Raw genomic sequence first — 10,969 nt, 5'->3', positions numbered from 1 at the left:
TCAAAAGAAAACAGCTTAAACACATGTAAATGCAGCTACTTTGCTGTTATTCAGGCTTTTTGACGTGACTGTAAGATAGCCGCAGTTGGCTAGCTAGCAAAATAAGGTATAACGTTGCCAGCCAGTGTGGCAATTGAACATTTAGAATGAACAGTCGTCCATAGATACAGAACAAAAAGACTGAGGACTGGTTTGCATCTCTGGCGGCAGGTATCCTAGTGTTTAGAGCATTGGGCCAGAAACCCCGAGCTGACAAGGTAAACATCTGTTGTTCTGCCCTTGAACAAGGCAGTTAACCCACTGTTCCTAGGCTGTCACTGTAAATAAGAATTTGTTCTTAACTGACTTGCCGAGTTAAATAAAGGTTAAAATAAAAAATAAAACTGAACCAAAATAAAACTGATCGACCAGCCAGCTTGGGGAGCAACCCTAGATTTGTGTCGGGACTATATCTTGTGGAAGGATGAAATAGTATGCATAAATTCATCAAAATAACGTTTTTTTAATGAAAATATGTCAAATATTATTTTAATATGCTGATACAAGTGATAATGCCCTCAAAGCCGGTGTTTGGAGGATATATTGGCATGGTTTGCCAGCCCTCAACTTCGCCTCGGCCTAACAACACCCATCCCAAACACCGGCTTTGAGGGCATTATCACTTAATTCAAATAGTAGGCTTTATGATGTATTTGCACAGTCAGGGAGGTTATTTTTTTATCCATTGCTAGGATGTGGCAAGGATCCTACCTATAACCACAGTTTTTGTGCAAGTAAAGTCATAGCATATAATTATTTTTTACTACAGCTTTGAGGGAAAATTAAGTTTAGGTACAATTGTATGAATGCCATCATCATTTGCTTGTTGGACATGATTTTTTTGTGTTGGTAAAATAATAACATGAGAAATGGCGGTGGAAACTCCTTTATGCGTATATCCTGATATCATATCGAAGTAAACTTGGAGTCACGCGATGGTGTATGGTGTGTGGGCCTTCCACTACTACCACTCTGGAAACAATGCAATTTATCAGGCTACAGATCAAATAAGGTATGATGAACTTGGCAGAGTAGTGAAGTGCATGGTGATGTTGAAGCTACAGATGAAATAAGGTATGATGAACTTGGCAGGGTAGTGAAGTGCATGGTGATGTTGAAGCTACAGATGAAATAAGGTATGATGAACTTGGCAGGGTAGTGAGGTGCATGGTGATGTTGAAGCTACAGATGAAATAAGGTATGATGAACTTGGCAGGGTAGTGAGGTGCATGGTGATGTTGAAGCTACAGATGAAATAAGGTATGATGAACTTGGCAGGGGTAGTGAAGTGCATGGTGATGTTGAAGCTCCTTTTCAATAAATATTAAGGGTCTTGATTCTGGTGACATTATTTTTATTTCACCTTTATTTAACCAGGTAGGCCAGTTGAGAACAAGTTCTCATTTACAACTGCGACCTGGCCAAGATAAAGCAAAGCAGTGCGACAAAAACAACAACAACACAAAGTTACACATGGGATAACCAAACGTACAGTCAATAACACAATAGAAAAATATGTATACAGTGTGTGCACATGAAGTAAGGAGGTAAGGCAATAAATAGGCCAATAGTGATGAAGTAATTACAATTTACACTGGAGTGATAGATGTGCAGATAGAAATGCTGGTGTGCAAAAGAGCAGAAAAACAAAAACAAATATGGGGATGAGGTAGGTAGTTGGTTAAATTGGTTATTTACAGAAGGGCTGTGTATAGCTGCAGCTATCGGTAAGCTTCTCTGACAGCTGACCCTTAAAGTTAGTGAGGGAGATATAAGTCTTTAAGTTTTTGCAATTCGTTCCAGTCATTGGCAGCAGAGAATTGGAAGGAAAGGCAGCCAAAGGAGGTGTTGGCTTTCGGGATGACCGGTGAAATGTGCAGAGCCGTTGGCCGGGGTTGGGGTAGCCAGGTGGAAAGCGTGTCCAGCTGTAGAGAAATGCTTATTGAAACTCTCAATTATCATGGATTTATCAGTTGTGACAGTGTTTCCTAATCTCAGTGCAGTGGGCAGCTGGGAGGAGGTACTCTTATTTTCCATGGGCTTTACAGTGTCCCAAATTTTGGGGGAATTAGTGCTGCAGGATGCAAATGTCTTATTGAAAAAGCTAGCCTTTGGTTTCCTAACTGACTGTGTGTATTGGTTCCTGACTTCTCTGAAAAGTTGCATATCGCAAAGACTATTTGGAGCTAGTGCAGTACGCCACAGGGTGTTTTTGTGCTGGGCAAGGGCAGTCAAGTCTGGAGTGAAAGGGGAAATCTTATTTAAGATGGTGAGGGAACCACTTTTAAAGAACAACCAGGCATCCTCTACTGACGGGATCAGGACAATATCCTTCGAGGATACCACTAGAGGGATATAAGATATCCCTCTCGTGGTGTGGGGGCTGTGCTTTAGCAAAGTGGGAGGATTATATCCTTCCTGTTTGGCCCTGTCCGGGGGTGTCCTCGGATGGGGCCACAGTGTCTCCTGACCCCTCCTGTCTCAGCCTCCAGTATTTATGCTGTAGTAGTTTATGTGTCGGGGGGCTAGGGTCAGTTTGTTATATCTGGAGCACTTCTCCTGTCCTATTCGGTGTCCTGTGTGAATCTAAGTGTGCGTTCTCTAATTCTCTCCTTCTCTCTTTCTTTCTCTCTCTCTTGGAGGACCTGAGCCCTAGGACCATGCCCCAGGACTACCTGACATGATGACTCCTTGCTGTCTCCAGTCCACCTGGCCATGCTGCTGCTCCAGTTTCAACTGTTCTGCCTTATTATTATTCGACCATGCTCGTCATTTATGAACATTTGAACATCTTGGCCATGTTCTGTTATAATCTCCACCCGGCACAGCCAGAAGAGGACTGGCCACCCCACATGTGCTCTCTCTAATTCTCTCTTTCTTTCTCTCTCTCTGAGGACCTGAGCCCTAGGACCATGCCCCAGGACTACCTGACATGATGACTCCTTGCTGTCCCCAGTCCACCTGGCCGTGCTGCTGCTCCAGTTTCAACTGTTCTGCCTTATTATTATTCGACCATGCTGGTCATTTATGAACATTTGAAAATCTTGGCCATGTTCTGTTATAATCTCCACCCGGCACAGCCAGAAGAGGACTGGCCACCCCACATAGCCTGGTTCCTCTCTAGGTTTCTTCCTAGGTTTTTGCCTTTCTAGGGAGTTTTTCCTAGCCACCGTGCTTCTACACCTGCATTGCTTGCTGTTTGGGGTTTTAGGCTGGGTTTCTGTACAGCACTTTGAGATATCAGCTGATGTACCAAGGGCTATATAAATCAATTTGATTTGATTTGATTTTGGATACCCGGGCCAGGTCGATTAGAAAGGCCTGCTCACAGAAGTGTTTTAGGGAGTGTTTGGCAGTAATGAGGGGTGGTCGTTTGACCTCGGACCCATAACGGATGCAGGCAATGAGGCAGTGATCACTAAGATCTTGGTTTAAGACAGCAGAGGTGTATTCAGAGGGCAAGTTGGTCAGGTTGATATATATGAGGGTTCCCATGTTTACAGATTTGGGGTTGTACCTGGTAGGTTCCTTGATAATTTGTCTGAGATTGAGAGCATATAGCTTAGATTGTAGGATGGCCGGGGTGTCACGCATATCCCAATTCAGGTCACCTAGCAGTACGAACTCTGACGATAGATGGGGGGCAATCAATTCACATATGGTGTCCAGGGCTGGGAGCTGAGGGGGGTCTATAACAAGCGGTAACGGTGAGGGACTTATTTCTGGAGAGATGGATTTTTAAAAGCAGAAGCTCGAACTGTTAGGGCATAGACCTGAATATTATGACAGAACTCTGCAGGCTATCTCTACAGTAGATTGCAATTCCGCCCCTTTAGCAGTTCTGTCTTGACGGAAAATGTTGTAATTGGGGATGGAAATTTCAGAATTTTTGGTGGCCTTCCTAAGCCATGATTCAGACACGGCTAGGACATCAGGGTTGGCGGAGTGTGCTAAAGCAGTGAATAAAGCAAACTTAGGGAGGAGGCTTCTGATGTTAACATGCATGAACCCAAGGCTTTTATGGTTGCAGAAGTTAGCAAATGAGAGCGCCTGGGGACACACAAGGCCTAGGTTAACCTCTACATCACCAGAGGAATTGAGGAGGAGAAGGATGAGGGTACGGCTAAAGGCTCTATAATAACTGGTTGTCTCGTGCTTTGGGAAAAGAGAATCAAAGGAGCAGATTTCTGGGCATGGTAGGATAGATTCAGGGCATAGCGTACAGACAAGGGTATGGTGGAGTGCGAGTACAGTGGGGATAAACCTAGGCATTGAGTGATGATGAGAGAAGTTGCATCTCTGGAGGCACCAGTTAAGCTAGGTGCGATCTCGCATGTGTGGGGGGTGGGAGAGGGGGGCTATCTGAGGCATGTTGAGCAGGACTAGGGGCTCCGCAGTATAATAAAAGAATGAGAGCTGCCCTAAACAACAGTATACAAGGCATATTGTCATTAGAGAGAGGCATACAGCAATCACATGTGTTGGTTGGGAGAGCTAAGACAACAACAGGTGAGACAACAACGGGTAAACAGCTAAGACAACAACAACGGGTAAACAGCTAAGACAACAACAACGGGTAAACAGCTAAGACAACAACAACGGGTAAACAGCTAAGACAACAACAACGGGTAAACAGCTAAGACAACAACAACGGGTAAACAGCTAAGACAACAACAATGGGTAAATGGCGATGAATGGGCAGTGAGGGTCAGTTAGCTACACGCAGGGCCTGAGTTTGAGGCTGGGGCCGACAGATAAACAAAATTAAGTACCGTGTTAAGGAACAGTCCAGCAGGCATCAGCTGTGTAGCCGAGTGACCATAGGGTCCAATGAGCAGCAATAGATGAAAAAAGGAGCTGTTCGGTAGTCGATTATTACGCTAGACGAGCGCCATTCACATGATGATCAATGGTTGACTGCCATTTGACAAATAAAAATATAAATAATAATAATCTCATCATGTAGACTAGCCTACCCGCACTGTATCTGCGAGCTGTTGGCTACAGCACACTTGCAGAGACCAGAGTAGGCACATTTTCTAGTTCAGCAACAGTTTTTGTGACAAAACCATTGTTAGCGTTGAAAATGCAATGGAAACACATTGAACTTTAGAATATCCATTATTGAAATTTAGATTTCTTGGGTCTCCTGAGTTGCACAGCTGTTTAGGGCACTGCATAGACCCTGGTTCGATTCCAGGCTGTATCACATTCGGCTGTGATTGGAAGTCCCATTGGGCGGCGCACAATGCATCGTTAGGGTTTGGCCGGGGTCGGCCGTCATTGTAAATAATATTTTTTTCTTAACTGACCTAGTTAAATAAAAAATATATATACTCAGCAAAAAAAGAAACATCTCTTTTTCAGGACCCTGTCTTTCAAATATAATTCGAAAAATCCAAATAACTTCACAGATCTTCATTGTAAAGGGTTTAAACACTGTTTCCCATGCTTCTTCAATGAACCATAAACAGTTAATGAACATGCACCTGTGGAACTGTCGTTAAGACAGCTTTCAGACGGTCGGCAATTATGGTCACAGTTATGAAAACTAAGGACACTAAAGAGGCCTTTCTACTGACTGAAAAACACCAAAGGAAAGATGCCCAGGGTCCCTGCTCATCTGCGTGAACGTGCCTTAGGCATACTGCAAGGAGGCAATAAGGATTGCAAATGTTTCCAGGGCAATAAATTGCAATGTCCGTACTGTGAGACGCCTAAGACAGCGCTATAGGGAGACAGGACGGACAGCTGATCATTCTCGCAGTGCTCAGACTGTCCACAGTCGCTGGACCAAACAGGACTGGCAAAAAGTGCTCTTCACTGACGAGTCGCGGTTTTGTCTCACCAGGGAGATGGTCGGATTCGCGTTTATCGTCGAAGGAATGAGCGTTACACCGAGGCCTGTACTCTGGAGTGGGATCGATTTGGAAGTGGAGGGTCCGTCATGGTCTGGGGCGGTGTGTTACAGTATCATCGGACTGAGCTTGTTGTCATTGCAGGCAATCTCAACGCTGTGCTTTACAGGGAAGACATCCTCCTCCCTCATGTGGTACCCTTCCTGCATGTGCAGGCTCATGACCCTCCAGCATGACAATGCAACCAGCCATACTGCTTGTTCTGTGTGTGATTTCCTGCAAGACAGGAATGTCAGTGTTCTGCCATGGCCAGCGAAGAGCCCGGATCTCAATCCCATTGAGCACGTCTGGGACCTGTTGTATCGGAGGGTGAGGGCTGGGGCCATTCCCCCCCAGAAATGTCCGGGAACTCGCAGGTGCCTTGGTGGAAGAGTGGGGTAACATTTCACAGTAAGAATTGGCAAGTCTGGTACAGTCAATGAGGAGGAGATGCACTGCAGTACTTAATGCAGCTGGTGGCCACACCAGATACTGACTGTTACTTTTGATTTTGATCCCACCTTTGTTCAGGGACACATTATTCAATTTCTGTTAGTCACATGTCTGTGGAACTTGTTCAGTTTATGTCTCAGATGTTGAATCTTGTTATGTTCATACAAATATTTATGTTAAGTTTGCTGAAAATAAACGCAGTTGACAGTGAGAGGACATTTCTTTTTTTTGCTGAGTTTATTTGGTACATTAAAACTTAAGCGAAAAAGTACATTTTATGTGCACTATGTCATCACTCACATTTTTTTAAAGTATTTTTGGTGGAAACACACCGCTGGTGGGAAAATGCACAACTTTTCTTTATGCCGATTTGAGAATAGTCCCCAATAGGATGGAAACCTTATTTACATTAAAGTAGACACTTTATCTATTGTCCTTTCAGGTGTGGACTGCACTCTTTATCAAGACTACTTGCCTGCCTACCATTGTTGCACTATTTGCAGACGGTAATTAACTCCACCCGACCATGTGATATCCCTAGCCATACCTTCACTATTGTGACAGAAACACCTCTAGTAAAAAAGACATAACTAAATTATTAGCTTATTTGTTTTACATGACAATGCAAGAATTAGGCTCACATAAAGTCTGAACATGTTCCTTGCTGTTCTTCACAGACGTTTTTATAAGAGTCTGGTGGAATGCATCTTCAAACACTGTTCTCCACCTTAATGTGACTAATGTGTTGACAGAGATTCACTAACCACGTTTCCATCCACAGTTTTTATGTGAGTAAAGTCACACCATATATAAGAAATCAAGATAGCTGTGATGGAAACAGGAAGTTTCGGTACAATTTTATAAATGCTGACAGATCATTTGTTTGTTCGACATGGTGGGATCTTTCTGAGTCAGTCAAATTAATTATGCGATAAATGACTGTGGAAATGGTTTTATGCTCCAACATTGATATAATAACCATTATAACAAAGTAAACTTGGAGTCACGCGAATGTAACAGGGTTGGTTATGTTTCCACTTGCCCCTAAAGGAAGGTGTATTCAATGTTCTAGCATTCTTCTTGGTTGGTTCAACTCTGATGACAATAAGGCGTGTTGTGATTGGCGTCGCATGCAGATAGAGGGAGATGGTGAACGTCAGTTCTCCCTAGTATGAAAATGTGATGCAAGGGGTAGGTCACGTTCTGAATACCGTTTTCTATTTTCTAATTTACAATGCGTACAAGTTTGCTGTACATTACTAATTTATACATGTGTGGGTATATGGTACCTGTTAGAGATTGAGGGGCTTTCTGGGATGTGCTTTGGCATATGATTGCTGTAAATAAGTGTGTTAGCTAGCATACACCTATGTAATGGTCACGTAAGCCCACTGCTAACACAGTTGTTTTCATGCTACAGATTTTGCCATCGACAGCCATCAACATCGTTAAGCCCTGCACAACTAACCTGCTGTTTCCTATTTAACAACAGATATTTACATATGTTATATTTTGTATTGTATTTTGTTCACCCATTATGAAAATGTGATGCAAGGAATTTTACCATTGACAGCCATCAACAATGTTAAGCTCTGCACAAATAACGTGCTGTTTCCTATTTAACAACATAAATAAATAAAGCTCAACTGGAACCACTGGCTGGGGTGATTTATTTGGACACAACACAAGGAGAGTACGATTTACATCTGTTACACGATGACATGTTGTGCGGTCCTCCCACTATGATTAGTCGGGTAAGCGTGCACTTAATTAGGCTACAGATGAAATACGTTTTGATGAACTTCACAGGGTGGTGAAAGTCAGGGGTGCAACTTTCACATGTCCAGCCCCACATTCTGAAATTGCAATCTTGCGGTTTTTTTTCATTGGGATGTGATTCAAAACGAGGCAACGGTGTGCATTAGGACTATGCGGACGACTCCGAGCGGTCGGGTAGGCTGTTTGTAGTGTTTATCCGACTGGATACATTTTTGTTATTTTTATGTCCCCCCCACCTCTAAAACCAAAGTTGCGCCCCTGGTGAAAGTGCAAGGTGATGAGCTCCATTCCAATAAACATTGAGGATCTTATTCTGGATCATTGATGCTTGGCTGCCGTTTGACAAATAAAAATGATCTCACTCTTTGTCCATAATAATCTCATGTAGGCCAGGGATGAGCAACTCCAGTCCTTGGAGACCAGAGTGGTGTCACACTCCCCCCCCCCCATCCCTCGCAAACACAGCTGATTCAGCTAATTGCATTCTAACCTGAAGATTATGATTAGTTTATTATTGGAGTCAGGTGTGTTAGCCGAGGCTGGGGGCAAAAGTGTGACACCAATATGGCCCCTGAGGACTGGAGTTTCCCATCCCTGAAGTAAGCTATACCCGCACTGTATCTGCAAGCTGTTGGCAAGAGCAGGCTTTCCCAAACTCGGTCCTGGGGACAGGCCATCCTGGGTGCACGTTTGGGTTTTTGCCCTAGCACTACACAGCTGATTCAAATGATGAGTTGATTATTTGAATCACGCACAGCTTTTTATCCACAAGTCAATTTGATGGAAACATCTCAGGTGGGAAAATGTGCATGTGGTTTTATGTGAATTGTAGAGTATTCACATGAAAATCTATTGCCAATTAGCTAGTGATCCCTTTTACAGTACAATAATTCCTCAGAAAGCTGTCAATTATATCGTGGCCACATGTTGGTAATGTAACAGCAGAATCCGGCAAGTCTGAAACACCAAGATCTGGATCCATTTAGCAAAGACTGACCATTAATATTATAGAATTTGATTGATGGGTGCTTGCTTTACAAACAAGTGCTTAAAGTTCCAGTGCAGTAAAACACATGACGTTCCCATGTTTTATATGGGTGTACAAAACATTATGAACCCCTTCCTAATATTGGGTTGAACTGCCTTTTGCCCTCAGAACAGCCTCAGGACTCTACAAGGTGTCAAAGTCATTCCACAGGGATGCTGGCCCATGTTGACTCCAATGCTTCCCACAGTTGTGTCAAGTTGGCTGGAAGTCCTTTAGGCAGCAGTGTTGCAGTTCTTGACCCATTCAAACCGGTGCGCCTGGAACTTACTACCATACACCTTCAAAGGAACTTAAATATTTTGTCTTGCCCATTCACCCTCTGAACGGCATACATACGCAATCCATGTCTCAATTATTTCAAGGCTTAAGAATCCTTTAACATGTCTCTTCCCCTTCAGCTACACTGATGGAAGTGGATTTAACATCAATAAGAGATAATAGATTTCACTTGGACTGTCTGTCACGTAAAGAGCAGGTGTTCCTAATGTTTTGTACACTACGAGATTGGAATAATACTGTGAAATTGTGAAAATTATGACAATGCTCTAATAGTGTAAGAGCTGTTTGAAAACACCACCTGAAAAGTCAGCCTGTTTAAGGGGGGTTGTCCTGCCAGAGATGCATACAGTTCGCTTAAACGTTTGCTACATTGCAGAACGGTTTGTACTGAATGACACGTTTTCCCAAAAGGTTCTTGTGTGTTATTTTACAGGCTTTGAGGTACATTTGCTCCCGTCTGGTGTTTGTGGCACGGTATGGCCTGAAGCAATAAGTTATGTATTTAAAGGGCAGTGGCCATGCTGACAGCATTCCCCAACCTACAAACTAACCCCTCCCCATTTTTTTAACTGGTCATTCAGTACAGCACCATTTCCATTCAATTGAATGTTCCAGAATGTAAACACATACTGAATCCAGCCCTGATGACATCGCCAGGCAGTAAATAATTTAATAGACCAATTAGAAAGAGTTCCAAAACTCTGCCAATAACAGCTAGTTTTACATTTTCCCCTACCTACTCAGACCACTCACAGACAGTCCTACATAGCTGAATTCTTGCATGAGAAATTGCTATTTGATAAGAAGCTATTTTTGATTATTTTTGGCAATTTTAATTGAAAACAATGACAGTAAGGTACTTAATTGTTACTCAGAAATGATTTGATATTGAGATTAAAAAAACAAACTGCACCTTTAAGACCAATGTGACAAACACCATTTACATTTACATTTAAGTCATTTAGCAGACGCTCTTATCCAGAGCGACTTACAAATTGGTGCATTCACCTTATGACATCCAGTGGAACAGCCACTTTACAATAGTGCATCTAAATCTTTTAAGGGGGGGGGGGTGAGAAGGATTACTTTATCCTATCCTAGGTATTCCTTAAAGAGGTGGGGTTTCAGGTGTCTCCGGAAGGTGGTGATTGACTCCGCTGTCCTGGCGTCGTGAGGGAGTTTGTTCCACCATTGGGGGCCAGAGCAGCGAACAGTTTTGACTGGGCTGAGCGGGAACTGTACTTCCTCAGTGGTAGGGAGGCGAGCAGGCCAGAGGTGGATGAACGCAGTGCCCTTGTTTGGGTGTAGGGCCTGATCAGAGCCTGGAGGTACTGAGGTGCCGTTCCCCTCACAGCTCCGTAGGCAAGCACCATGGTCTTGTAGCGGATGCGAGCTTCAACTGGAAGCCAGTGGAGAGAGCGGAGGAGCGGGGTGACGTGAGAGAACTTGGGAAGGTTGAACACCAGACGGGCTG

This window comes from Oncorhynchus keta, chromosome 17 (genome assembly GCF_023373465.1).
Source record: "Oncorhynchus keta strain PuntledgeMale-10-30-2019 chromosome 17, Oket_V2, whole genome shotgun sequence".
Taxonomy (NCBI): domain Eukaryota; kingdom Metazoa; phylum Chordata; class Actinopteri; order Salmoniformes; family Salmonidae; genus Oncorhynchus; species Oncorhynchus keta.
This window is presented reverse-complemented; position numbering follows the sequence as displayed.